This window comes from Ixodes scapularis, unplaced genomic scaffold (assembly GCF_016920785.2).
Source record: "Ixodes scapularis isolate PalLabHiFi unplaced genomic scaffold, ASM1692078v2 PGA_scaffold12__126_contigs__length_90152505, whole genome shotgun sequence".
Lineage (NCBI taxonomy): Eukaryota > Metazoa > Arthropoda > Arachnida > Ixodida > Ixodidae > Ixodes > Ixodes scapularis.
This window is the reverse complement of record NW_024609838.1, coordinates 8,746,047-8,771,482: the sequence shown is the minus strand read 5'-3', so window position 1 is coordinate 8,771,482 and position 25,436 is coordinate 8,746,047. Positions and strand designations below refer to the sequence as shown.

Sequence of the window (25,436 nt, the reverse complement as noted above, 5' to 3'; positions counted from 1 at the left end):
AGACTAAATATAGACAATGCCGAGCATTTGTTTTGTGCTTTTGTAGAACAATCAGGTTGCTCATGTTCTACAAAAGTTTGCGACACCCAACATAAAACCAACAAAAAAGTGACTCGGTGTTGTTTCAAATTATGAACAGCAGGTGGCACAAAGCATCGACCAATTCATACAAAAAGCATAGTATCTACCATCCACTCAGTTACAACTGGTTTGTTTACAAACCATGTACAAACCTCGTGGACACGAAGGATGTGGTTCGTACACGTTCTTCGGTTCACCTTCGGAAACGCACAGATCTAGCATCAATTGGCTGCTTTCTTCGGTAACCGCAAGTCATGAGAGCAACATTTACATTCAAGAACCGCTTACGAGCGGAAAGGTAAGGCCTCGAAGCACCCCCGTAATGTCCGAGACCGCTAGACCGACTAACAGAAGACAGAAACAACCGATACCGATTATGACTCGCAACATGCACGCGAGGATATTTTTTTTGGCAGGCCTGCAATCACACGGTGCTCGTGAGGTATGGACGAGTGATCTGTCACTTCGCGTGCATGCTGGACGTGCTCCAAGCCTGTCGATATCAGTTTCTGTTTGCCGCTCTAGTGGGACTTCTGGCATAAGCGAACGTCACAACCAAATGACTACCGTGCTACCCGTCCTTGGCTCCATATCACAAGAGCGAATGACATTTTAGCGGACGGCGACATTTGAGCGAATGGACGTTTTAGCGAATAACGGGGGCGCGCGTTAACCCATCCGCCGCGCTGCGCTTTACGCCGCTTCGCGGCGACAGTCTGCGGCAACTCATTACAAAAATATGAACTCACTTGGCCCACCCGAAAACGCCGCTTCGCGGCGTCCGACTATTCGCTAAAGTGTCGTTCGATGAAACGTGGGCGTTCGCTAAAACGTCATTCGATCAAGTGAGTGCCTCCCGCTGTCCTCCACGAGCACTGAAATTTGTCGGGGAGACGTCAGTAAGGTTTGTGAAGTAGTGCTTTTATTGCGTCCTTTCAATTACTCGAGCTTTTTTCTTAATATTTGGTGAGGGTGCAAGCTAGACGGTGCAGGTGACTGCGCTGAAAAATGATCGCACTTAACCGACGACATCTCACCCAGTTTAAAGAGATGCTGAACCGAAATTTCCAGCTCATAACCAAAACAAGGCTGGACGGATAGGCGGGACGCTGCAAAATCCAAGAACATCACTCATTCAGTGCTATCTCTAATGGATGGCCGTATTCTTGGAAAAGAAATGCGCGATTGAACACGGCCGACGAGACATGCGACGTCACAATCCTCTTTCCCCTCCTCCTCGCTATGTCCCTTTGAGCTGGTGAACCGAAGCGAGAAAAAGAGAAGCGAGGCCGCTTCCCCTCATTCTCAAATTCTCCAGGAGGACAATGACGTACGTCATAGCCCTTGCTTGATCGCGCCCTTCTTTTCCAAAAGTATGGCCATCTGTTTGAGATATTGATATATGAGTGCTTGCTGTTTTGGAGTTCGTAGCGTCCCATTCAACGCTTTTGTGGCCTTATTTTACGAAATCCAAATTTCGGTTCAGTATCCCTTTAATCGAACGCGCCTTAAGGGGTGTCCAAACAGGACACTACAAAACCCGCGACTCCGGCAAATCGTGCCGCGCTCTGCCGCGATCCGCTTCCGGCCGTCGGAGGGAAATTTCCCTCCGTCAATTCTTCCCGGGGGGAAACTTCCCTCCGTCAAATCTCCCCCTCGCTTCCTCCACAACGGCCTTGCTCTGCTTATCACGTGGATCCGGAGAGCCACTCACACGCTCTGTTGGCTGTCGGTCAATTGCTCAAGGCCTCCGCTCACAATACGGAACCCCATCGGACGCCATCACGATGAAAGTGAATCTCGACAAAGAAAGCAGATCCGAGGCGGGCGAAACGCACCCTTCGACGCAGGAATGTCCCAAATCCACCCAAAGCCGGACCTCCTTGGCCTTCGAGCTGAGGCGACGGCGGTACGCGAGGGCGTTGGCGAGGTGAGACAGACGCAGGTGGCGTGTGACGTCAATCTGAAGAGGAGAGCAGTCGTGATAGTAAAAATTTTCACGACTCCTGCAAACATTTTCACGACTCCGACAGACCGTAAAAATAGAAGCGTCCGCTTCGATTTTCACGATTTGTCGGAGTCGCGGGTTTTGTAGTGTCCTGTTTGGACACCCCTTTACCAGGCTGACGGAATCATATCGCCAGTGCCTCGTTTGTTGAGGAGAGTGCACATGAAGTTGTGATTGTTCATTTATTTTGGAGTGAAGAGAAAGGGGGGAGGCCAGGAGAGGTGTGGGCAGGAAGTTTTGGTCTGGCGAGTACTGCAGTGTTTAAACCTTAAGACCAGAGTGGACCGTGTGAGGCGTGTGGTGTCGCTATAGGTGTAGACACCGGCGCATCGGCGTTAGGGTCAGTATGGTTGTGCGCGTCCACTACGCGCACGTTCAGCGGCCTGTGCGTACTGCAGCGACTTTCTGCCGCCCTGTCGACTGCAGCGCCGCGATTGTTGTCTACACGCGCAGCCTCACAAGTTCCCATTGTCAAGTTGCACCGGTCCAGACACTACCCCAGTACACTGTACCAGTACGACTGGAAAGTAATGCTACTAATTAGCCCTGAGCAGGACCGATTGGAGCGCTGCAATCGCTCGATGGCGATGTAGTGACTGGCATCACATATGACGGGGCCAGTTATTTTCTCTGCTTTGCCTTAGTTGCGCGATTTAGCGCGTAGCAGCGGAAAGTGTTCGCTAAGTATATTTTGTTTTTGCTAGGACGCAAAACGACGTGCGTAGGACTAAACCCAAAAACAAATCTGAATGCACCGAGCGATGGGATTCGGAAGTTGCGTGTAGGTTACGATAGAATCGCACAATACCCTTGTGACTGCCCAACACCGCTCGAATTCTTCGCCTTGGAGACCAGCGAACATACTTCTACGTGCTCTTCGGTGCTTCCCAACTTCAAGGAGCAAAAGGAAAGAAACACATACTCTAAACTACGATGCCCAGTGAAGGCTGCTCAATCCGCGGATTCCAGAAGCAATGACAACAGCCCCGCCGACTTGAGAGGCTGTAGCCGTACTAGCAAGGCGTTGGTCACTCGCTGCCCACAACCCGCTGCTTTGTTGAATGAAAAATGTTTGCTTGACCCTTTCTCATTTTTTTTTAAGTGGACCCCTTCTGAGTTTGAGTTATTACCTAGATTTTTTGGTTAGAAGGTGAGTCTTATCTTTTCGTCTTCTTCTTGTCATTTTCGAAGCGGTGTGTGGTAGCGTCGCACACTTTCGTCGCAATGACACCCTCAGTGTTTTTATGTGCTGTGTTTCTTGACGTACAGCTCAGATAAACGCTGTATGGATTACCTTGGCATCTTGTGGTATGCACATCTTATTTTTCGAGCATGTCCCTTTTTGTTTTGAGGTGACACCACAAAAGTCAACACGGATGTAGCTCCAACACGTCTCGGTAACTACACTAGTTACGCGACACCAGGCCAGCACTTCCTTTGCCGAACTCACGTCGGCATCGAGAACAAAAAAGTTACTGCAGAAGGTAATGAAGTGGTGATGCCGCACGTTCGTGATATTTCAACGCTCGGTGAGCTTTCAAGGGCCACAGTAGCCTCGAAGCCGCACAAGCAAACTGAAGAAAACGGTGATCGGAATGCCTAGTTTGACTCCTGCTCAACAGTCCTTGCGATTCTTTTCTGTATTGCACTATCTGTTTCCGACAGGCTGGAAAAAAAATAAGTAAACCTCTCCGGAAACAATGCTGTCCCAGAATCTATCTGTTTTGTCACTTGACGAGCCTCCGAAGCCACAACTACAACCGACTCGTGGTCAATACAATAACACGAAGCTAGCTGGGTTGTTGGGTCTTGTTGCTTAGGCTGTGATGCTGCTGTTGTTGCTCTGCTTGGGTTTAATTTTGACGAGAAGTATAGCGAAAAGATTATGTCATAAGCAAACCTGAACTCTTAATCAAACTAGCAAACTAAATGTGAATCGTGAGCAATACACCTCAACCTTCATACATAGAATCGGTCATGTGATACTTGTTCCTACGTCACGAGGAGGAGCCATAAGGTGGCCCCATTCCGTGTTCTCGGGGCTAAGAGAGCTCAACGGTCGAAACCAAAATCTAAAAATGAGATTTCGTTCTCTGGATTGGATTAGAATTTGGTCTTTCTTTTTGTGTTGAGGACTACAGTACAGTGACTTTCTGATTTAGCGAGTGAACCACACGCTATCGTTTGCTACCGCCGCCTCTGCCTAGTCAGCTTGGCTTTGCATCTTTTTTCGGTGACACAACCCCATCACCAGCACGGACTTGACGGTGTTGCCAACCGCAATGTTGCTGTTTTAGCTTTGCAGTGCTGCCGGCTGATCAATCTATCCACGCTTCTTTAAGCGAACCGTGCCACCTCTTTTTCCGGATTTCATCTACTCCTAGCGTCGATTAATGGTGCCACACAGAGCCCTCACTGTTACTGATCTGTAACCTCTTCACTGTACGGTACAAACCTGACGAAGCTCTATTCCTGCATGCGTTCTTTGCTTTCTGGCGGTGGTGGTGGTAGAGAACAGACGACATCTGGCTTGTGACTTACTCGTTTGTTCGAGCGCGTCCTGTGCTTATTTGCCAACAAAATGCAATGTACCCTTTGAGATATCTTCTCCCTCCTTCCTTGGAAACTGAGTCCTCGTTTGTAAAGAATTGGTGGATTTCGGGAAGCTGTACAGAAGATGGCCGTAGCTAGACTAGCAGACACCGCCGGCCGTATGCTGACCATGACGCCCCTGTCCCCCCTGCGCCAGGAGCAGATGACGATGTTGCTCGCTCTGATTGGGCAGATAAGAGTTTAAAGCAGCTAGCATATCTCTGTCTGCCCACTATACTTCCAATCACAGCTCTTTGCTGTGACATCACTGTACCCGTGGCGCAAGGAGCGGACAAACTCGCTCGCCACATAGGGATTTTCGTTCGATTTCTTCTTAGGTGCTCCTCAAGACCACAGTGGGCGACATCGACGTGGAGCTGTGGTCGAAGGAGATGCCCAAGGCGTGCCGCAACTTCGTCCAGCTGTGCCTGGACGGCTACTACGATGGCACCATCTTCCACAGAGTGGTCAAGGGGTTCATTGCCCAGGGTGGAGACCTCACGGGCACCGGCGAGGGCGGAGAGGCTATCTGTGGAGCCCCTTTCAAGGTACCTCGGCTACTCTTTCATACATTTCTCCTTTGTTCCGTGGCTGCAGAGTACTGTGGCTCTTGCGCCGCTCGTGTCAACCTTAGCCACCTTTCTCCAGTATGCCTTCTTGAGCTTCACCGCTTTGCACTGGAGTGCTAGGAGCAGCGACTTAGCTGGGGGAGTGCCTGGCTTAGCGCGAGAGGCACGCATATTATGCTCAGGATTAGTACAAGTTGAACTTCTTTGTCCCCATTGTAAGCTAATCTCTAATATAAAAGAAAAGCAGCGGTGAAAGAGAGAGAAGAAAATGAGGTTTTACATATATTTGGATAAATACTGTAGTCGCTGTACAGTCAATCCCGTTTATAACCAACAGCAGGAAACGCTACGATCGGTTCGATATAGTAAAAATCATTTGCAACAAACTTCCATGTTGCGTGCGTTGTAAGGCAAGAGCATCTCTTTCTTTCTCAGCTCTTCGCTTCCGCCTTGTACCTACGCGCTGATAAGCTTTTTTTTGTTTTTATTTTTAGCTTATTTCCCTTTCTGAATTGCTTCTGTTTGTGGGCAATGATTTTGGGATGAAAAGTTTTATTTTTCTGTGCGTGCGTGGAGAGTATTTTTAGCTTTCTCCCATTCTGAATTGCTTCTCCTCACTCAATTTTGTTCGCAACTTGAGCTTTTAAAATTTTCTTTCTTTTCCATTTTTTTTTGGGGGGGGGGGGGGGGGGAGGAGGGAGGAGGGGAGGGGAGGGGGGAGGGGGGAGGGACAGGGACAGGCTGGAAGACAATTGTTTGCTCATTTTTGAAAGCCTTTGCAAGGAGAAAATGTTTGATATAGTGAATATGCTGTTTGTTATAAAAAGTACATTTTACATGCATTTTTATTTAAAATTTTCCGTGACTTCGATATCGACAATAATTTGTTGTACGTGGGTTTGTTCTAAACGGGTTTCACTGTAGTTCCCGTGCAGCTGTCGATCGAAAGAGCAGCAAACTTCGATGTGACTCTGGTTCCTATGCTGCTAAAGAGCAGTGTCATCTTTAGAGCGCGAGTGTAGGCTTTTACAATATTTTTGGGTGGTTGTTTTTGCTGTTTATGATATTAGAGTCTCGAGTTTCGTAGGTTCATTAAAGGGGCCATGAAACTATTTTTCTACTCTCGCTAGATAATACTTAGAATCACTCTCTAATGTCCATAACTGCGTAAACTTGCCTTTATTTTTCTTTCTAGGCAATGGCAGTCGCCCAGAAAATTTGAGAAATCTGAGCATCTTTCACTTCCTCAATTTGGAGCCAGAACACAAGCGACCACGTGGCCTGGTGCCTGTCCTATGCTGCCAACGTTTATCATAGTCGCGCGCTGGGGTTTGCAAAGTAGCAAATGCCTGCTAAGCTCCAGGCGTAGTTATGGGCTATTCTCATCACCGCAGCCTTCGGAACGAGCCACTACATGAGTGTCGCCCAAGGCATTGACTGTTACAAGCCGAAGTCGAATGCTCGCGCAGTTCTCGTGTCCAATTCATGAGCCAGGCTCAACTTTCGTCAGACAGGTGGTTTTGATACTACAATTAGGTCATCATGCTTTGCGAAGGCAGGACTGAAAGAAATAGTCCCCTTTTATCTTTGCAATTTCACCGCGACCAAAAAGTTTCTGAATCGGTGGCGATCTGTGCGAGTATACTTGGGGCAGACTAGGACCAATACGCCTCTGCGAAATCATGATCATTTCAACCCGATATCGTTTCATGACCCCATTAAACTTACGGGACACATTTTTCTTGGTAGACATGTTAGCGGATATGCTGGTTCTTGCTGGCATTTTACAAGCATTATGTTTACGAGCTAGACAGGCTACTGAATGTAAAATGAAGAGGAGAGAGAGAATTTATCCCAATGAAGTGCTGCGTGCTATGATTCACTTTTCAACCATTTTTAATACCCATTGTAAATGAAACCTACTCTGACTAGAGCCTTGTATAAGAAGACTGTGTTCCTTTTATGCCCTATCTATTCTTATCACAAAAGGTGGTAAGACGTATGCTCAGATATTAAAGAGGAACCCTCGATTACTATCATAAAGGAAATCATTGAGATGTAGTCACTTTTTCATTCTCAAGTGATGTGCTAACAGATATTGACATTTGCTCCAAAAGCATCACTGGCTGCTCCAAACTAGTATTTTGCCTGTTACATCACTGTAGAACACACATCATCTTCGAATGTCTCGCCGTGATGTTCAATCACTTGTAGAATACACATCATCTATGGCACGTATTGCGAGGTATTAAAAATATTGTTGGAAGTTGATCAGTTACGACGCCACTTCATAGCCAAGGTTTATAGGCACGATCTTGCCAAGTCATTGCCTCATACGCTAGTTTGACAGGACGAGTTTTATATGCACAAGTCTACTGGGCAAGTGTTACCTTCACAGAATGAACACACCCAAAATCTCGCCGCGTCATTTCCTGAAATGGGACCTCCACAAGACGAGTGCCACACGCGGCTGCGGTTTGTGCAGAGGGGTCTGGTGGCCATGGCCTCTGGAGGAGCAGACGACAACGGCAGTCAGTTCTTCTTTACCCTCGGTGCGACGCCTGACCTCCACAACAGGCACACCGTCTTTGGGAAGGTAAGCTGGCATTTCGGCTTGGGCGTCAACGCTGCTGTAAGGGAGCTCCTTTTGGCAAGCAAGTTGAACTTTCCATAACCTTTTCTGAATTTACTGGATAAAAATTTGGCAGGGCATTATTGTTTGGTAATCCCTCACCCTTCTAGTGAAACTTATGACATGTTAGATGCATAATTATAAACTATCATTGCTAGCAGTACTACTCCATTACTGACATAAGGCTGGGGCCAACTATGAGGTGGTCCATCGGGTCTAAAAGGGTTCTAAACCTGTTTAGAACGAACCCACGTACAGAGAATTATTGTCAATATCGAACTCGCGGAAAATTTAAATAAAAATGCATGTAAAAAGCATGTTTTATAACAAACAACATATTGGCTATATCAAACTTTTCCCCTCGGGAAGGCTTGCAAAAACGTGCAGACAATCGTCTTCTACCCTGTCCCTTCCCCCAAAAAAAAAGTAGGAAAGAAAGAACATTCTAAAAGCTCAAGTTGCGAACAAAATTAAGCGAAGAGAAGCAATTCAGAAGGGGAGGAAGCTAAAGAATATACTCTGCACGTGCGCAGAGAAAAAAAAAAAAATGTTTACCCAAAGCGTTTGTTCGCGAAAGAAGCGATTCAGAAGGAAAGATAAGCTAAAAAAAACAACCTCTCCATGCATGCAAAAAAAGAAAAAAAAGGAACTTTTTAGCACATTGTTACAAGGTGGAACTGAAATGATGAGAAAGAAAGAGACGCTCTCGCCTTACAATGAACTCATCGCGGAAGTTCGTGGTAAATGATTTTTTGCTCTATCGAACTGATCGTAGCGTTTCGTGCTGTTCGTTATAAACGGGTTTGACTGTATGCTTGCAGAAAGTATTTCTCGGTTATGCCAGTGCTATCGGCACTAGAGCAGACTCACTTTGAGTTGAACTCTGAAGGACGAGGCAAAACTGTTCCACATTGCGAGAAGTTTAGTTATCAAAGGATGAGACAAACATTCTGACAATAACAAGCACATGCTGTAAAGTTCCACTCATCTAGGACACTTCATTAATCGGAGTTACGTTTAAAGAAAGTATACTCTGTGTTCCCCTTACAACTTGGAGTCTGTGTTTTCGGAGTTTATTCCTCGCAAAATTCGGAGGGCCTTTTTTGGAGTTAACTTTTCGTTGAAAATTCTGGGTTTGTTGGAGTTCATTTTGTTTGATTCCCAATTCTCGGAAATTCTGAGTTTATTTTAGTGTGTTCCCAGTTCATAAATATTCATAAAATGAAATAAATAAAGTCCAGGTAAGACGACCCGTTGTCTCGAAGGAACCTAGAGATTTCAAAGGAAACTGAAGTTGCATCTTGTCAGGCCCACTTACACTTGTACTCTTACAAAGTTTGTCTTTAAAACGCTGTCTTTTCTGCTTTTTATTTTGTCATTGTGACCTCAAAATTCAGAGTTTCTTTTTTTTTTTGTTTTTGTTTTTGGATATGTCCGAACTGGACGAAAAGCCTCTTGGCGAATGTTTTTCGTATTTTCTCGGATTTATCTGAAAACAGAAAACCCTACTTGTGACCAGCCGTTGTGGATGCTGCGAGACAACTTGAGCCAGTCCAAGGCTGTGTGAGCTTTACGTGCTCTTGGAGAGGGGGCGCAGTGACGGGCAGAGAGCGCATCTCTCGCTACGTTTACAGATCTTGTTTGGCCGAGATGGCTCGCAGCATCCGCTGCGGCCGTACGTAAGGTGAAACCGGGGTGCAAGATGGGCACAGGGAAAACGAGAGCCGATGGGGCGGCCTGACCGCGTCCCCGCTTCGGGAAGGTTCGTGGCACTCCACATAGATGGCACCATGCAAAAACGAAACGAAGAACTAAATGCCCTCAGTTTAGAGCTGTGGTTCTCAATTGGGGGTCCGCGAAGCCCTACCTCATCAGTCGAGTATTTCTTTTAGATTGAGATGAAACGTTCCAATTTCCGGGCAAGTTGTCTCGTGTGTATGTCAATAGGAAAAGTCTACTTCACACTAGCCCTTAGTTTTATTGATTTATGGAATCATTATCATAACCCATCCCTTCCCCCCACCACGAACGGGGTCCTCCATCATCTCCGCCGATCGCCAAGGCGTCTGCAAAACATCAATGGTTGAGAACCGCTGGTTTAGGGATTAAAAGTGCTAAAAAGTACTTTTCCGCCCCCAGCTTGCTGGTAGCACTCTGTACAACATGCTGTGGCTGGAGGATGGCCTCGTGGACTCGAACGACCGCCCACTGCACCCGCACAAGATCGTCTCCACGGAGTTGGGTTCGCCGCCTTGTCCCTATAATTACACTTTTCATACTTATGCTTTCCATACTTATACTTTTCATATAATTTACAATGAGGCAACCAACAGAAAATGCCAAGCACATATTTTATCTAAATAGTATAATTTTCAGACCCTTTGGGGTTCTTAGGCCCTGTCGTAAATTACTCCAAAATTTTTCGACATCTGGAGTCCTGGACATTCTAGGGTATGCAATGTACCTGATCAAAGAAAAAAACAAAATTATACGAGCTTGATCATGCTGACAAAGACTGACAAGCGCAGATTGTGCCGCGCGAATGAGTTTGCTTTTGCGTGCTCTGGCCACAGACCCTGGATGGCTCGGTTTGCGAAGCACTTAGCTCACAATCTCGGGGTGGTGAGTTCAAATCCTGCCGGTAAACTGAAGTCCTTTTATATGGTTTCCCATGTGCATAACGCTTCTTGGTGTCGGTTTTTCGTCACAGCCGTCTGGTACAGCTTGCCACTACAGCCAAACGTTACATAACTGCTTGTGGTGCCGCTTTTGTGCTACTATGGCTTTCCACAAAGAGTCTAATATTTAGACTTCATTAGTTGCGCGCGGTGCTGAGGAAGCCACGGGCGAAACAGAAAGGAGAGCCGCTTTTGTACTAATTTTAAGTGACAGGCTAATCTCTGCAGGGACAAGAGCGACATCTTGGAGGGTACAAGTAAAAGGGGAGTTTTTTTCTTCCCCTCCTCTTCAGTTATGCTCTCACCCCTGTACTCTTGGTAATGCTGCGTGCAACTATAGGGAGAGAAAATCAAATAAAGCGGCGTCTGCTTTCTTATTCGCCACCGCCGCAATGCAGGTGCTGGTGAACCCGTTTGAAGACCTCGTCGCTCGAGAAAAAGAGAGGGTCCGCGTGGCGGAATAAGAGCGCGCCGCCAAAGAGAAGCTTAAGTCAAACGCCTCAGCCGCCGCTGCCGCAAGGTGAGCCAGTTTTATCTATACTTCGTTACACCTTATGTGTGAGCGCGGACGATGTTATGAGCCGAGGGGCCAATCAAGCAGCGAAAGAGGCACAACGTCATGGCGTGCTCTATGCGCGCTTGATAGGACTAGCTGGTATTCGCCGTCTTTCTGTGCGTGCTCCTCCGCCGGCTAGTCCTATCAGGCCCAGAGAACACGCCGTGACGTTGCACGTTTTGCGCTGTTTGATTGGCCCTTCGGGTCATAACATCGTTTGCGCTCGGACCTGAGGTGAAACGAAGTATAGCAACAACTGAAGCTAGAGCTTCTTCAACTTAAAACACACCGAGTTTTCCCACGCCGTCGTTTGACTCAGCGTGGAAGTAGTCAGTGACATTGAGATGACACTGACTTCCATGAGGGTTGGAAGTACAGCTTTTCTTAAGAGTAGTATGCAGGCTCTAATTGAGACAAGTCAGAGCCTGCGGTTGATAGTTACGCAGTAATGTGCAACTCGTATAGGCCTCAGTCTAAAGGCCCATTAACACAGTGTCGTTTGACTACGTTTGACAGCAATACGAGGATTTACATTCATTTACAACTGTGAGTTGCTGGGTCATCCGTGCTTCTTTTGCAGTATGGCAGTCAATTTGAGGAGTAACTTAGGAGACGACATACAAAACATGGATGTTTTGGTGACTTGCACTCGTATCTTGTCATAACACAGTCAGATGTGCTCAAACGCATCTTTGTGAATGGCCCTTTTGCGAGCCGGGGTTATTGATACGACTTGGGTGCTATACCTTGTGGCACTCCCGGCCGGGTTGTTGGAGCCTAGCTTCGAAAATTTCACCGTAAAGAACCCTTCGGTGCTCTAGGCAAAAGTAATGGATCTGTAATTACAATCTCAATTCGAAGAAATGTTCCATTTCACTCCCTCGCAACTTTTGTGTCAGCACTGGATGGACTGAAAAAGCAACTTCTCGACGCATGTCTCTCCTGACATCGCTGTATATTGAGACAAAAGAAAAGCTGTTGACTGCATCTGAAGTGACCTGTTGCCATGCACGGGTCAGATTTTTCTCTCTACTTAACCACAATCCCAGTGCCCCGCCTGTGACAGGGAACTTGTCGTAGCTAAGGGCGATTCATAGCTAACTTTTTTATACACCATCGGCCGTACACGCGTGCTACTTCGTTACAGAATTTACAAACTGCTCTCTTTCGGCGAGGAGGCGGAAGAAGACGAGATGGAGCTGGACGTTGGTTCCAAGGTAGCCACTGGAAGCTGTTCTTGACTTTCGGGGTGTTGCTTTGGACTTCTATTGGCGTCCGAATGCCACGCAGCGCTTAAAGGGGGTCAGGACACGCGAAACATAAAATCCGAGCTAGCTCTACTGCTCAAACCCTTTAGGTGTCTGTATATTTTTGCTAAATTTGTTTCGTAAGCAGCGTTTTAGTTTCTTAGATAAATTTGATTGAATCGCGGGACTCTCGTACCCGTTTGTTCAAGAAGGCCGCCATGTTTGAAGGGTGACGTAGTCCACCTGTATCTGCCTCCTTAGCGGCGTGGTGGCGCAGTTCCAACCGTCTCTTGCATGCACTCGTGGATTTGACTCTTGGAACTCTGGCTGCTTCGGCCATTGGCTTCCTCGTTGCCCTCCCGCATATCAAGCCGACGGGAGTCTACAACATCGCTCGCGTCACCAGAATCTTTTGTTTCGGTAGACTAGGAGTAAGGAGCAGGCAAGGAAATGAGGCGAGCTGTGTAGCGTGGCGAGTATGGATGAGTCTAGAACGAGAGGGCGTGCAACTATACGATCAGTCACGTGGCTGATGTACTTCATTACATCGCTACCCTGGGCAGGTTATAGGTAGAGCCCCTGAATAAGTAACGCTTTCAGAGTAGCACTTTCCTTTTCTTTGGCATTTTGCCGACAATACAGTCGGTCTATCCAACAATATTCTGGTTCGCTGCGGCATCATTGGACAGCGGCAGTCACATGAGTCACTATCATTATCATCGCGTTTTCTCAACGCCACCATCTTGGGTCCGGGGATCCTCTGCCTGCTGGTGTTTACTTTTTACTGCACGCGCTCACAGAAGTCCGTCGCTCAGCATGCTCATTTTCCGTGTTATGTTGAGATATGAAAAGCACAACCTTGATTTGCTGCCACGGCTGCGGCAGCTGGCGCAGGCAACGGCTACAGCTCGGCTTGGCTTGGCTAGAGTCACCTATCCATCTGCGCGTGGACCGAAGATTTGGTACTGTGAAAGCGTAGCTTTATTTAGTGACTCTAGTTACAAGCAGCTGACATCCGAGTTCCATCAGGGTTGCCTGGTCGCCAGATCGAAATGGTAGACAGTAGAAAATCCCTTCTTGTCATTACAAAGCAGCGTTCCCCAAGCACTGATGTTTCGGAGACCCTTTCTGGGTTGACGGAAGTGATGGTGGGGGGGGGGGGGGGGGACATTATCTACCTGGGCAGGGGCGGGACGATTACAACAATGACAAAATGGTTAAAGGTGGAAACCAACTTTAAAGCTGTGAAATGGAGAATTACCAACCCTGCTCACTCGGTGCACATAGTTTGGTTAGCCTTGTGGCACAGCCAGTGTCACTACAAAAAAGTTTTCTTGCTCGGCTCGACTGATGGCGGTGGGCTTTGTGGACCCTGAGGAGCCTCAAGGAACCCCAAAGAGCCCGCAGGTTCTTATGGAGAGCCGCTCTACTAGAGCTCTCAAAATTGCGGAACTTGGCAAATCTACTAAGTAATCCCTGAGCGTTCCATGTCGAGAGTAATCTTCCTTTTACAGCAGAGCTGTTAAGGGCGAGTTTCCCCAGTATCATGTCCGTGGGCAAACAAATGTCGACACAAAACTCTGGACAGCTACCGCCATTTATGAGCAACGGCGGTAACCAGAGAACCGGCTTGCCAGCTGTCTGGTTGCCGCCGTCGCTCATAGATGACGGCAACCTTTCCAGCCTTTGGCACTCTGGTTTTCAGCAGAGTGGAAAGGCTGAATTTCTCTAGGCGTCATCCCCGAGGTTCTACTAAAAGTCGTTCTTGAGGTCGTCCCAGAGATTGCTTTCGAGGTCGTTCTAGAAGTCATCCCTGAGGTCGACCTATGCGTCGTTTTTGAGCTCATCCCAGAGATTGTCCTCGAGGTTGTCCTAGAAGTCATCCTTGAGGTCGTCCTAGACGTCATCCTTGAGGTCATCCTTGAGGTCGTTTTAGACGTTGTCCTCGAAGTTGTCCTAGACGTCGTCCTCTAGGCATCGTCCTAGACGTCATCGTCTAGACATCATCCTATATGTCGTAAAGATAACAGCTTGGCTGGTCCTCCATCTTCATGTGAAGTGGAAGGGCTCTACATTTTTTAAGCTTTGCATCCTAGCCCCTTGAAGAACTGACATCCAGCCAGCGCTATAATTGGTTCCCTCGTTTCGTTCCATTCCGTGTCAGGACCAGAAGGGCAAGAGCAAAAGCAGTCATGACTTGACGGATGATCCGGGGCTGAGTTCGGTTCCGGTCATCGACCCTGAATACTCCACGGCGGCGTCGGACGACGACGAGGAGACCACTGGCGCTGTTGCCACCGCCACCGCAGTGGCCGCCGCCAGGGTGCGCCAGAAGTTCAAGGACGGCTTCACTGTGACGTCCAAACTGAAGCGGCTCAAGAAAGACGACGAGGAAGAGGAAGTGAGGAACTATTTTGAGGACGAGCAGTGGAAGGCGTCCATCAAGAAAATGTAAGTTTCGCCCTTTCGTGTCGCGGCTCGATGCACCTTTAGGTCCCTTAGTGAGCGCTAGTAGTAGACCCTTTTCGAAATCCCATAGGGCAACATTGACGGTCGCCATTTCTTGGAGGAAAATCATACAAATATCTGGGAGTCTGGTTCAACGAGGGAAGGAAATATCTAGAGCAACATGAGGAGAATATAATTGGAAAGGGATAAGAAATTCATCTATTACGAAGCATTATGAGGTATCCGAATTGTCAGCAGTTACAGATCATTACGAAGTGCTATGCATACATAAAGAGCTTGAAGTGTGTTCTGTACCGCACACCCAATGAAAATGCATTAGAGTTCGACGAATTTCTAGAAAAGTTGTTTAGCACTATGACTGAAGTAAAATGCAATTTCATCTTTGGAGGTGACCTGAATATCGATTTTCATGATCTATCACGTGACAAGTCGGATTTATCATTATTGCTGTCTGGAAACAATCTCATCCCACACGTATAACAGCGTCATGTTCTTCTTTGCTCAACCTTTTTATTACAAATCATGATAGCTCTGATATTTCTGGTGGAGTGATGTGTTTAGATTTGAGTGATCACTTGCCCATATGCATGCTGATTCATAAACAAAATGTGACATCATTTGCCCATATTCATGCTGATTCATAAACAAAATGTGACATCTAGAATGAGGGTCATGGAGGTTCAGCCCTCCAGATACATTCAAATATTAACGATAAACTGTTGCAAGAAGAAACGTTGAGTGCGTAAACTGGAGTACTATAATAGGCATAAAAGATATAAATAAAGCCTACAACACATTTATTGAGGTTTTTAAAGATATTTATACTTCTTCATTTCTGTTAAAATTGGCTAGAACCAATAAACATGCCCACAAACCATGGGTTACTAAATATCACATAAAATGAATGTGTGCAAGAGCTGGCTTAAGAAAAGCATTTTTAAAAACAAGAGTCTTGGTCAAATTAGGAGTATTTAAGTCGTTAAAAAAAACACCTGAACGCAATGTTGAGGCGTGCGAAGCGAAACTATTTTAACTAACTTTTTGATTCTGAATGTATAAAACATCGTTAGTTATGGATTGGATGGAAATGTGTGGTTTTACAGATGCTTTCAATTGTCATTTTGTGAAAGTTGGGTCTGGTACCTAGTGCAGTGATGCAGCTCAAAATATACCCAGAGTTTGTGAAACTCTGGACTTATCCCACCGATGAATATGAAGTTTTTCCAACAGTAACTAATTTATGCAACCATTCCAGTTGCGGTGCTGATGGTATAAACTATGAACATTAAACCCGTGAAATTCCTTGTGACCTCATTGTGCCTCGTTTAACGCATATTTATAACCTTGATCTTTCGTCGGGTGTGTTTCCCACAGGCATGAAAACAGCAAAAGTAACAGTACTGCTTAAAGCAGGGGATAGAAATAGTAATGGGAACTATCGTCCAATATCCATTCATCCAATTTTTTCAAAAGCCTTAGAAAAGCTTATGCACTCGAGGGTTACGAATTTCTCATATCACCATATCAAGCTCAGCCGAGTTTGCACCGAACACCGACGCAGCCGTCATGTCGAACACATGCCGAGTGTGCATCCAGGCAACGGTAAACTCTGACAATTGGTGCAGTAGCCACCAGATGGCACCCATGATTTGAAAATGGTCTATTATGTTTCATCAGGGTCTAGCTATAATGGGCGCGCAGACTCCCTTCTTGCCCTGTTAGATAAGCAGAGGTTTAGAAATCTCGGGTTGTGTGTTTTGTTTTTAAATAGAAATGATCCGTTTGACGTTACTAATCGTTTGAATGCAATGTGGAATATGCCGAGTCGCGGTAAATCATTCTGCTTAATACTGGTTTCGAATGCTGGGATGAGGTCACAGACAAGAGAGCGCAACTATGGCCCCGGTCACATTTGCCGAAAAACTTCTTTGCAGTTTAGGCTTCGTCGTCTGCCAATAAATTCTTTATGGGATCTCGGCACGTCTTGCGTTGCATTTCACAATTTGAAATGCCATACTTATTTTTTTAGCGCAGAAAAATGCGACCCAAGTTTCTATGTCTCTAGGCGATGAACGCAATCTGAAAGATGGGGCACGCTTCCACGTTTGGCCTTGAAACCCCACAAACATTTCTTTCATTGTTACGTTGCACACTAAAGCGGAGGTAAACTTTTTTTGTTACTACTCCGCGATATGACAGCGACTGTCTCAAAAGCCTACCCCCAGCTATGTTTGCACGGAGGATCTTTGTGGATAGTGATGGAATAGTTGACCACATTGTGCGGCTTGGCCTTGTTTCTGTTTAGCAGGCCACCCTCTGGCTAGTTTGAGATCCAGGGTTACCAGAGGCCTCACAGTCCTTCCGTCTGGTTTCAGCGGGGAGATCCGAAAGGAGTTCTGGCAACTCAAGCAGGAGATGCGGGCACAGGACGAGGCTCGTTAGGAAAAGGCCGCCAAAGGAGACGGTAAGGGAAGGGCCACTGCCCCTTCCGAGACTCAAGCACTGGCGAGCTTTGCAATAGGAAATGTTGAGAAACATTTGGAACGAGAGGTTAGCAATTACAGACAACTGAAATGCCAACCAAAGAGGACAGACAGCATACAGGTCTCAGTGCCGTCTATTCCCTTCGGGTTGTTTTTCTTTGGTTTTAATGCCGGATGTGTCGTAGGGCTGGCTCGTAGCAGTGTCCTGTAACGGAGATTCACATAATGCACATTTCTATAATGCACATTCCTGTAATGCACATTCCTATAACGCACATTTCTGTAATGCGCATCCCTGTAACGCAGTCTTGTAACCCAGTCCGTGAAGCAGGAGCATCATGCATTAGTCCACCGGTCTAAAGAAGAGCTCCGTAGAAAGTGTGGAAGAGTTCAGTTTTGAACCAGGGTTTCTCTGGTTGTAAATCCGACGCTAAACCAACTGCTCCGACGGCACGTGCGGGAAAGGCGAGTTTGAAATGTCGTCACAAGACAGCCAGCCCACATGCGATGGGAGCGTGTGCAGGAGGGAAGGGGGCTTTGGAAGAAATGAGAAGACGAGAAATAGTGGGGTCAAAGCTAAGGTGCGCCACTGCAAACAACCGCAAAGTGGAACGTGAACTTCGCTTTCCACTTTGCAGAGTGCTGGCGGGACTTTCTTTCGGAAACGCCACACGCGATGATGCGCGCACCGTCGAGGCGTAAAATGCGCGTGCCAAGTTCTCCTTTGCAACATCTGAAATCTGAATTTATGTGAAAAACACGTATTTTGATGAGCGTGTCGGAAAGACTGTGTGTCTTTCATAAGCCTCGAGAATCGAGCAAACTGACGCCGAATATGGCACGTGACAGTCCCAGACTAGCACAGAGGATAACTCGAGACTGTACGACAGCTTGATCGCTTCACTATCCTTCAGTTACCGAGTGACGCGGGGCTTTTCCCAGTTTTGCCCTCGCTAATACGGTTTGACTGTGCGTGCAGAGCAAGTAGACGAGAACAGCGAGATGGAGGAAGAGCGGAGGAATGCGCTGTTCAAGGCCTGTCGGGATGAGCAGCGGCTCTATGCAAAGAAGAAAAAGCAGCTGAAGAAAGGATCACAGAGGGAACAGCAGGTGAGCAATTTGTTCGTTCGAGGACCGCGCGAAACACCGCACGTCGGCCTCTGACCGTATATTGAGGGGATAGTAATTTCTTGCAAAAACTAAAAAAAACACCAAATGGCAAAAAAAGAAATTTAAGCTAGTTAGAAAAGTTGGCATTTGCACATAGAAAGCTCAAGCTAGGCACAGGTAGCAGACAACAGAGTGCGTCGTCTGCTCACTGCATCTATGGGGAGATGGCACTGCAAGTTAGGTTGATTGCTATATCGGTGGTCTGTGAGCATAAAACCTGTTGACTTTGGCAAGTTTGTTGGTCTTGTGTTCAGAAGGAGAACTACGCCTTGACATTTCACAAAGAAAAATTGATGATCCCTATGCATGTTCCGTGAAAGTTTGGGCTTTGTGCGCGCAGACGTTGGCGGCTCTAGCCAAGTTCCAAGCCAAGTTCCATGCCAAGCTGAAGGAGGTCCAGGAACGGGCGCCCGCAAGTCCGAAAAAGGAGGAAGAGGAGGAGGGCGCCGACGAGTGGTGAGTGACACGATTCTGTCTGAAGAAGGATTTAAAAACAGCCCGAAAAGACGAGGACCAGACAAAGAAGTGACACGGATGTAGCGCTGACTTATCAAGTAGGTAAGTCAGCGCTACGTCCGTGTCACTTCTTTGTCTGGTCCTCGTCTTTTCGCGCTGTTTTTAATTCCGAAGTATGTACCAACTGACCCGAGCCTCAACTTTAGCATCATTCATTTCTGAAGAAGGGTTTAGTCACTGACAAGAAGAAAACAGCAGGGAGGAGGTTGAGTTGTCCCGCCTCCAGCAAGAGCTCCCTACCTTCGACAATGTTTCAACATCTCATGCTCCTTGAGCGCGCACGCGCGGTCAGAGCGCAGCGGAAGGCACGGAGCACGTGCCGCAAGTCGGGCGTTTGAAGGACGCGCCTTGCCGTTCCCCTTCTGTACATGATTATATAATGAGCAGGTAGACAGTAGACATAGTGACATAGTGAGAAGAACAAGAGCACAGGGACACAGGCGCTTGCGTGTTTCTTGCGTGTTCCTTTTCCGTGGCTTTGTCCTTGTGCTCTGCCTGCAATGCGATGGCAATGATGAGCGAACCCTATAGGACTTACGCGTCCGTGGCTTGGTTTGTAACCAACGAAGCAAGTGTCGCGCATCTGTTATGTACCCACTTCGATTATGCATACAGAGGGTAATGCGCGCACTGGATGTGATATTCATATTTTTCCGAGTGTCGATCGAGGGGGGTTAGTTTCTCTGAGCGCGCTTCTTACCAAGCCCCAGTGCACTGCGGAGAAGACGCACCCGCAAAGCTCGCTTCCGCGGGGTGTCACTTTTTCGCAGTCCAGCGATGCTCGGTAGGAAGCGTGTTCAAAAGGGCTCCTCCCCGCCGCGATCGAAATTTCAAAAACTACATATGTGCCAGTCAGGAGCTTAAGGGGAAAGTTGAGTTCGAGTAAGGAAACTTTGTGGATTTCGATATCTACAGTGCAGTAAAATTTTCAGGACTAAACTTTGGTTATTATACGAGAGTATGTATTAAGCGGAGATGTCCTGACAACATTAATTCATCATTCATGATTATCTTTTGTTTTTTCTTGAATTCGGAGAAGATATTTACAAATAGCGAGATCTATAAATTCCCTCGATTAGGTATATCTGGGCATATCTATATTAACTTTTTTTTTTTTTTAATGACACACGTGTCATTTACTTGCCATCCCAACCTAGGCATTGGACTTCCTGAAGCCACAGTCCATAAAAAAGTCCATATAAAAAAAGTGCTGAGCAATTTTTTTTTTGTGTGTGTATTTGTGTGTTTGGTGTGCGTGTCTTTTGGGGTGCTCTGTTACGTTAGAGAACCCCTATTTGATTCAAACTCGCTTTGAATTCAAAATCCACTAGACGCACTTGCCTAGCTTTTTCCCTTCCGATCAGCCGCATTCCACCATGTTGACAAACAGCGCCCGCCACTTTCGCCATTTGTTTACGTGCAGGCGCTAAGTTAATGGCGTTGTTTTTGGTGTTTGTGAGATGCTGAAGCATGGCGAGGTGGCTCTGTTGAGGACCGGATTCAGTATGTACGATCCGTAATGTATTTGGGCCGCACAAACTCAAGCTTACTCCAATTCGTTCGTTTGCGGAGTCGCCCCGGCGGACTTTGCTGGCGTCATTTCGGCCGCCGACGAGTCAACTTCTAGGTCACCGGCTCGTCTTAAGTTCAAACAAAAACCGGTAGTATGTATAAAAGTCGAGTTCAAAGCAGTTCATTCATGGTACCGCAGGAGCCGCGATCAATGTGACACCCTTTGCACTTCCCAAAAGACGATGCGACTCCAAAGTTTCCCGTTATATCCTGGTCTCTGCCGTTCGTACGAAACTTGTTCCAAAGGCTGGACGGCGTTGGGACTTGCGCAGGTTGGCACACACGTTGCACTTTGAGGAGCAAGGTCCGGTGCTGGCCCGAGACGCGGCCAACCTCAACCCCGAGGAAGCGTACGACATCAGCGATCCGAGCAACACCATGAACCAGAGGTGCAGGGACCGCAAGAGGAAGAGTCACCACTCTGAGCGGCGGCATTAAACTCTCTTTTCATTCTTTCTGCATGTGTGTCTCTCCCCACTCAAACAGTTGGTGGCCGATTCTCAACGTAGCTGCTGGTGCACGTCCCTTTCATCTAACGTGCTGCCTGGTGCTGTTTACAATGCATATGGCAGTCACTTTTCTAGCTTTTAGTAAGGCTGGCTCATTTTCAAGTAACATTTTGAACTGATTTACTGGGAGCGGCTTCTTAACAAGAAGCAAGTTCCAACATGCGATATATGCCGCCACTCACTTTCCTTATTACTGCCACATTTATTTTGACCACCCGTATACATAATATGCACACAACACACAATATGATCCAATATGAGGTGCAACGGTCCTTCGTGCTTCTCTGGCGTATCTGCCAGTTTTTGAGAGAGCCGTGCTCAGAACTAGTCTGAAGTTGAGGTCTCATACTTCAGACTGTCTAACAAATTGAAAGACACTGTGGAGGTTGTGGGGACTGCTGATGTAGAAGAAGGGCGAATCGGGTGCTTCGGGTCATCGATTGGTATAGTACTTGCTGTGTATGCATTCATGCATATCATTGTACCTGTACAGCATCTCATCCCGGTGGTCAACACCCGACGGTGGCTTTCATCGCTGCCTAAGAATGATTTAAAATATATGCCACAGCGATGAAGCATCTGGTTACAAACTAGGTAAAACGTCTAATTGTAGGAAGATTTTTTGCCTCTTTTTGGGGCACCTTTACGAGGGCATTCCGCCAGTCGTGGGCACCGTCGGCAGTTACCTAATTGCTGCGCCATGTGTGAAAGGGCTCATCCTGCTGAATAATGATACACTTCTCCAAAACGTGAAGATTTCGCACCAGAAGTTAGTTTCTCTTTCACAAGGCCGAAACTGGACTCCTTTACACTGCCACGTCCTCTCTGATGCCTGCAGAGGAAACGAAGATGGATTATGTGCTTGGGCTCCAGAGGTTACTGCTGCTTCGAAACGGGCCTTTGGTCCCTCTAAATCTGTGGTTTCAAAAGTATTCCGAAAGGGCGTTTCTCACAAAAAGGGGAAACATTCTCGTCACAACATTTTTGTTACTGTGGCTGGTGCTTGAAGGCCATAGAAAGGCAAGGAGAGAGAAGGAATTTCTTCCAGGCAGAAGGTCTTTCTGCAGGTCGGCCTTTGACATAATACTTGCAGTAGCGTGCATGAAAACAAAGTATGCGGTAGGACCCTAAAAGTTCCTTTCTGCTTCTCCAAACTGGGTCCTTGGCTGCTCAAAAAAGGCGCTCCAAAACGGCAATGCCCAATCGCGTCACAGCGCCAGACGGCGCCTCGGAAGCCCCCACGCCAGAGCCGTATATTGGGAGAGTTGGGCCATTGGGAGGCGCAAGGGCCGCCGCCAGTGCCAATTATTCCCCAAGCGGTTATAGCTTGAACTTTATGTAAGCCATTTGCACCAATCAGCAAACCGTTACGTCACAACATTGAAAACGACATTGAAGGCGTGTAAGTGAAGCGTTCAGTCTGGGTTCAGTCGGTGTAGCCGGTAGCGGTCGGTGACACAACCGGCGACAGAGCAACGGTGGTTGCCGATTGTGTGCGGCGTGACTGAGGCTACGAACAAACTGATAGAAACGTTCCCATAATCGAGACGGTAGTCTCTCTTCCGTGGAAATTAGACTTCCTTTTTTGTCAATAACAGGTGAGTGAGCGCCAACCTAATCGAAGAGAGAAGGCATCGGGATTTCCGCTGTCACCTAACGGCTCTGTGCAGCGCCTTGCTTACAAGCTGCATGTACCAGAATTTATATTCTGCACCAGAGTGGACTGTAGTACATCCCGCCCGGTGTCGGAGTGCGTAGTGAAAAGCAACTCGCAACCGGCGGAAGCTAGCGGTATCATGCTATCCTGCGAGGGCGAGCACCTCGCTTTTGTACCCACCTGCGCTGCTAGAGTGTTCGTCGTGGACCGAAGTGGTTGATGCATCGATCAGAGCCCCGATGAGCGGCGCCGGAAAAGACGCTACACCTTTGAGCCACACAAGCGGCTTATTTGATTGAAATTTCTCTACCACTTTAATAATTTCTGCCCCGGAAGTATGCTTAGCAGACTCCGCTACCACACCGGGAGTAAAGAAGCTGGATTGAGATGAAGCTCCCCGGGTGTTGCGGTTTTGTCCAGTGGAGGTTGCCTTTTACACCAAATTCGCGTCATATAAAGTCACTCGATCGTTTAGGACAAAGACAACTCTCATTTGGACCAGTGCATAGAGGAAGCTGAGTGTCAGTAAATATTTTCGAACCACTACTTCATCTGGGCGACATCAGTTAATTTGAAATGTCATTTCTTTTGCTCACGAGAGACGGGGGTAGAGCATGTAGGCCGAAGGCCCGAACCAGGTGGCTGTCATAGTGTGTTTGCACTGGATTGATTACAAGTTTAATTACAGCAAGAGATACTTGTAGGTGAAGCGAGCACTGGAAAATGTATCTCACTTTGTTGCTGTAATAAAAACAGTCCCATCACATTTAGTTGGGTGTATTTCTTGTCTGCAGTTGCCTATGCGGTCAAATGAGTACCATCCCAGGCTCTACGAGCTACACCACTCAATCTGGCTTTTTGGTACTGTTGCGATTTTCACAAGCGATCTCCAGAGTAGAGAGTTTGGGACTGAAACTTCGTATTCCAGTCCTACTCTTAACCATAACTTCAAAAACAGGAAGATATGTGGCAAAGAAGCAAAAAAAGGCTATGTTTAATTAACCTGAGACGGGTAGAGAAGAAACATCAAGACGTAGAAGGGACAGAAAATAGACAGGACGACGTCTCAAACTCACGTAACTTATTTATTTAGTCCACCTCCTTATATAGTCTCAATCTCAAGGTTATCTCCACCAACACAAAAGGACGAAATCTATACAGATCAAGTGCCACAGCCTTCATCGCACAATGCAAGAATGTTGACAACGTTTACAGGTCAACGCGATAAGGCAACATCCATCCACCCTCAAACTTGAACAAAAGGATCTCTTCCACTACTACTATTCTATACACAGTTCATACTTCTGTTCAAGTTTGAGGGTGGATGGATGTTGCCTTATCGCGTCGACCTGTAAACGTTGTCAATATTCTTGCATTGTGTGATGAAGGCTGTGGCGCTTGATCTGTATAGACTTCGTCCTTTCGTGTTGGTGGAGATGACTTTGAGATTGAGACTATATTAGGAGGTGGACTAAATAAACGAGTTAGCTGAGTTTGAGACGTCGTCCTGTCTATTTTCTGTCCCTTCTACGTTTTGATGTTTCTTCTCTACCCCAGTCTCGGGTTAATTCAACATGGTTAATATTCACCAGCTCGCCTGCACCCTTCAGATTTTTTCTAAAAAAAGGCTGTTGTAGCTCATTGTTTGCAATCAAGTAAAAAGACAATTGGCGAAGTACCTTTTTACATGAGCGGAGCATAAATCCTTCCATATCAGAGCTAAAATGTAAAGTTATGTTTGGGCACACAGGCATGTCCACAAAGTTTTGTGTCCACATACCTTTTTTGTGCCTGTGCCTTACTCACCTGCTGCAAAACTTTTGCTTCGATGTGCTGGCAGTGCATCAGTGTGATTATTTTTTATTTACCTTTTGTCCAAACGAGGTGAATGGGCCAATAATTTTTCAGCAACACATGCATCGTGCCAAATGTTTTATTAGCACCTCCATAAAACTTGCACTCCTGGCTTTAACAAAAAAAAAAATGCATTACAGAGGTATGCCCACTATACCGAGAATCACATCTTAGTATGCCTAAACTTCTCTTTCATTAGTCACGGAGTCTATTATAAACTACTCCCAACGAATTATAATGTGGTGGTACATAAAAAGACACACACAGCTACCAGTATGCAAATTTATTTCGAGTCACTCACAAAAGGTATAAAATATGCCTTCAGAGAGAGCAGAGCAACTTTGTTGGTTAACGGTCAAATGGCGCACTGGAAAGAGTGCAGGAAATTGCACCAATGATGATACATAGAAGAGTAACATTGTTGTTTTGGATGCTCAATTATATCGACAGCGTGTCCTTGGTGGATGCACCTCCTAATTATTGTGCTTACGGAATTACTACGCCACTCTTCTACCATTATAGGCGCAACTTCTTGTGCACACTTTTTTTTTTTTTTTAAATCTGGTGACAAACGGCAAACCTTTACCTTAACAATAAATCCTGAGAGCCTATTGCCCCTTCATAAATTTTGGAGTACATTACCTTTCTCCACTTGGTGATCCAGACATCCCATTAGAGTTACAGAAAGCGTTAAGTCATGTACCACACATTAGAGGGGAAACAGTGTACCACAAATGTTAAAGCAAAAGCATGACATTTTATTATAAAGAGTGTGAGGCAGTGTCAGTTATCCGAGTACCAATCTTCAGTAAAGCCTTTAAGCTTCTTAGAGAAGAATGATTT

The 25,436-nt window shown here is 46.7% G+C and overlaps 1 pseudogene; it reads left to right on the top strand.

Moving 5' to 3' along the window:
• Positions 1-223: 223 nt before the first annotated feature.
• On the top strand, positions 224-21,042 carry LOC115320368 (annotated as a pseudogene).
• Positions 21,043-25,436: the final 4,394 nt, after the last annotated feature.